Raw genomic sequence first — 4,643 nt, 5'->3', positions numbered from 1 at the left:
ATTTTAAAGAATGTGCTTTTCGGCTTTAACTACTTTTTATTGCCTTGAATGTCTAAGCAAAGGGTAATATCTTTGAAGTTAGTAGAATTTTAAATTTATGCTCTTACTTTTAAAAAATATTCCTCGATTAAGGTTTGACTGCAAACACTTTGCTTCATGAATGTTGATAATCTGATATTAAAAATTCAAGATATTGAAATATACTGTAGCTGATCTAATAAGAAATTTGGAATTGTATTTATTTTACAGTGGGAAGAAGTAAGCTATTAACTAGTCTTCCTACCAAAGCTTCCATCAATTTTATTTCCGTGTCACTTTCTGCATGATTTAGCTGTGCCATCCTCAAATATTTTCCAGGGTTTATACAAAACAGTTTTAGTTGGTTGCTCTTTAAAATCAAGTGCCTGTTGAAAATAAACAAGTATATTCAATTGAAAATGAGTCTGTTTTTTTTTAAACTTAAAGATCTGGCTATACATACAGATATACATTGCCAGTGAAGTATTGAAAGGAACTTTAGGGCAACACATGCTCCTTCCAGCAAATCATAAATACTATGATCTTTGACATATAAGTTTTGTTATTCTGTGGATTGAAGCAGTGTCATCAGTTTCAAGTCAAATCACAAAATCAGACTACTGGCCCTACTCCCCTGCTCTTATTTAAGATGCAGCAGACAGATACTCTGGTATGACAAGTCATATGCCTTTAAAAAGTTGCTGTTTATAAGTCCTATTAGAATTCTCTGAGCTTTTTCTTCTGCTCTTCTGGCAGCTATTCTTCTAAAAACATGCTTTGGCAATTACTATAAACCTGGAAGAAGCAAGGAATAACTAGCTTTGCCAAACATGAACAATCACATGAACAAGATAATTGTGACTATCTTCAAATACTTTGATCTACTGTATTTTTAGTTACCAGTGTGGTAAATTAGTATGTAGAAAAGACTGTGACATGGTGAGAAATGTGTTGATCTTTCAGTTCTGAACTACAGAAAGAGTGAAATACTAGGAGAGAATGAATTAATCTTTTTATTACTGAGATTAAATGTAAAACTTTGCAGTTTGTATTTAACTTCCTCACTTCCTCAATTTTATTTTATAAGAAATAATTTATTTTATGAGTACATGACTTCTTGCCTACATACATTTTCTCCCTCACTTTTCTTTTAGTGCACATCATAATGTATTTGTTTATCAGACAGAGAGACATTCTAACAAGGTAATATTCCTCTTTCCTGTTACACAATTGAGAAACAGTAAATTTACAAAACAAGGAACTTCAATAACATGGGGAATTTGAGGGAGAATTCTCTGTTTCTAAAAAATCTGTCCTTTCTTGGTCAAGCAAATATTAAAAATGAAAGCAAAACACTTTAATCAGTGCTATTCCTGCCAGTGCAAATGTCAACATTTTCTCATACAAATCCTTATATATGGAGCCATGTTTAATGGCCCACAGTTTCTCTGTGATATGAATATCCAGCTAAGTCCTATTTGGCGTTTAGAAAAGCCAACCAACAGAAGAAAGTGATGAAGCCTTTTTGAAATGCTGCTGATGGATGATCTTAATACCTTATGTTGCAAGGTATGTTTCATGCACCACCAGTAGAAAGATTGATATTTATATAAAGAAACCTTTGTATGGGCTGTGGATTTAATATCCAAACCAGAGCTAGCTCATGAGAATGGGAAATCCATGCAATTTACAATCATTACAAGGCTTTGATATTTTTCCACTGATTGAAAAGACTTCTAGCAAACTTGACGGACACCATCATGTGCAAGTGATTGACATCCTGTGCCTCTTGTTTGGCTCAACACATCAATATTCATGCAATTTGTTTCCTCTCTTTTTTCTTAAGGCTGTCTGGATAAGGTGGCAAGTAATAATAATAATACATGCACTCTTTTCTTTCCTTGATAAACTATAAATACTGCTTGTTTAAACTTGATTGTAAAAAACAAATAAGCCACTTTCACAATTAAGGTAAACATCTTTAAGTCCCTTGGAATTCTATAAAATATGCTTATTTGCATTGCTTGAGATTCTCTGACATTTTCCTGTTTTTCATTGTATTTTTATTATCCATTTGAAACCCTTTAAAGATCTGGACAAATGTACAAAAACAATGAAGAAATTAAAAGACTAATCAAATCTTTCAAAACTTTAAGAACACTCTTGTCTTATGTAATTACTTGCTTTAGACAAGCCTCTTTACTCACCCCTGTGGTAAAATGAAGCATTGAGCTGAATTCAAATGCAAATAACCTCTTACAATCGTTCAATCTACTTTAGTAAATAATATGCACATGATGTAGAGTATGTGCAACAATTTATCAAGCTCTTAATTCAAAATTTTTAGCCTCCTAAATAGGTATGTTTCTTATGTGTCAGTTTTCCTCTTTTGCTGCTTTTCTACCCAAGTAAGCGCAATATATTTTTAAAGAAAAATTACATTTGTCCTTGTCAGAGACTGAAATATTACAGTTTATGAAAAATATTTTCTTGAAGGACTCTTAAAACTGTATTACAAAAGCTGCAGAGAAGACTACCACACCCTGACTGAGGCCTTACACCACTCGCTGATGAAGATAAGATAAAGTAACAGCTCAGGGCTGGGGACATTCACAAAGCACAAGCTTAATACCTCCAAGATGAGGACCACAGCTGCCAGGCTGGCACAGACCTTCCACCAAAGGGCAGGGGGGAGGAGAGGCTTTGGGTGTGTGTTGGAAAAGCCTCTGGTCAGAGGTGCAGTGACTGCCCATCCTCCACTGTGCAGAGGAGCCCAGCTGAGGGGTCCTCGCTGGGGGGGGGGAAGTTTATCCACAGCAGAAGGGGGTGACATGGCCCATCACAGGGGCCCCCTCAAAGGGGTCCCCGACCCTGCACCAGAGCACCAGAGATGATGCAAGAGACCCTCAGTGTTGCAAGGGACAGTGTGTCAAGCTGGCTCCTGCAAGGGAGACACGTGGACGTTCCCACCTGGCCCAAAGTGTATATCAATCCACAGAATTCTGTATTCTCCGGTGTGTGGCAGTGTGGCATAGCGTGTGGTGGCCACAGTGGCAACAGGGGACCCTCACCACCAGCAGACCGGATGGAGGGGAGCAACGAGACGTCGTTGGGACCCTCGGATGGGTGATCTGCTTCCACCTAACCCCTGTCACCTCTCCCTGTTCCCCTACCCCCATGCACACTTCTTTTTCTTTCTCTCTTTTCTCTTCCCTTCTCTTTGCCTCTTTTTCTGTTAAATAAAATACATCCATTTTTTGGCAACAACGTCTAACCTCGTTTGGTTTTAGTCTCATTTCTAGGAATATTTTGAACCTTCTAAGTTCTTTCCGGTTTATGCACAGAGACCTAGCTTGCTTTGCTTTCCTGGGTTTAAACCGGATCGTAACAGTCCTGAACTTGAAATGCAAGAGTGAAATAAAGTAATTTAAACACAATCTACAGGTAGAAAAACATAGTTCAAAATTGTATCTGTGTAAATTATTCAGGAACACAAAGAGTCTAGAAGTACAAAAGGAGCTTAGACTCCTTATATAATGATCTTAGACTATCAACACAATAAATTAATCCTTTTTTTTTTTTTTTTTTTTGAAACTTCTGACAGGCATAAAAGTGAATTATTTTCAAATTTAGGCCATGAAGGTAAGGCTCCTGGATTCACACTGAAGGTACTCCTGAAAAAGAGAAATATATCAGTAGCTCATTTGTTGAAACAGCAGTTGACCAACAGTCAACAAGCAGGGGAGAAAAAGTTGTTCCTTTGGGCCCCAGGTTTTGATCATAAGGATTTGTACATCTTGGTAATGAATACAAAGGACAACCCAGGGAACTACTGACCTGTCAGCCTCACCTCTGTGCCTGGGAATATCATGGAATAGGTCCTCCTAGAAGTTAGACTGAAATATCTTGAAGAGATTTGATACAACCAGTGCAGCTTCACCAAGGGCAAGTCCTGACTGATGAGCCTAATGGCCTTCTATGATGGAGTGGCTACATCAGTCAACAAGGTAAGGATTACAGGTGTTGTTTATCTGGATTTCGGTGAGGCTTTTGACACAGCCCCCACAGTATCCTTTTCTCCATATTGGAGAGAGAAAAATTTGGTGAGTGAACTGCTAGATGGATAAGAAAGTCTTTGGATGGTTGCATCCAGAGGGTAGTGGTCAATGGCTCAGAATCCTGATAGACATCAGTGATAAGTGGTCTCCCTCAGGGACCTGTGTTGGGACCACCTGCATTTAATATCTTCATTAATTACATAGACAAAGGGATTGAATGCACCCTCAGAAAATTTGCAGATGACACCAAGCTGAGGGTTGTGGTTGACACACCTGAAGAATGGGCTGGCCATCCAGAGGGACTCAGACAAGCTCAAAAAGTGGGTGCATGGGAAACTCTTGAAGTTTAACAAGACCAAGTGCAAGGTGCTGCACCTGGGTCAGGGCAACCCCCAGAACCAACACAGGCTGGGGGATGAACAAATCAGAGCAGCCCTGCCCAGAAGGACCTGGGGGTGCTGGGGGATGAGAGGTTGGACATGACCCAGCACTGTGCACTCACAGCCCAGAGAGCCAAACGTGTGCTGGGCTGCATCCAAAGCAGCGTGGGCAGCAGGGTGAGGGAGG

At 39.2% G+C, this 4,643-nt stretch overlaps 1 long non-coding RNA gene across 1 annotated transcript; it reads right to left on the bottom strand.

Moving 5' to 3' along the window:
• Positions 1-3,457: 3,457 nt before the first annotated feature.
• LOC138105819 (uncharacterized) lies at positions 3,458-4,175 on the bottom strand. Its single transcript, XR_011148708.1, has 2 exons — positions 3,869-4,175; positions 3,458-3,692 (listed from the first exon to the last, which is right to left on the bottom strand). It is a non-coding gene; the product is annotated as an uncharacterized lncRNA (long non-coding RNA).
• Positions 4,176-4,643: the final 468 nt, after the last annotated feature.

The sequence above is a fragment of the Aphelocoma coerulescens genome, chromosome 2, assembly GCF_041296385.1.
Source record: "Aphelocoma coerulescens isolate FSJ_1873_10779 chromosome 2, UR_Acoe_1.0, whole genome shotgun sequence".
NCBI lineage: Eukaryota > Metazoa > Chordata > Aves > Passeriformes > Corvidae > Aphelocoma > Aphelocoma coerulescens.
This window is presented reverse-complemented; position numbering and strand designations above follow the sequence as displayed.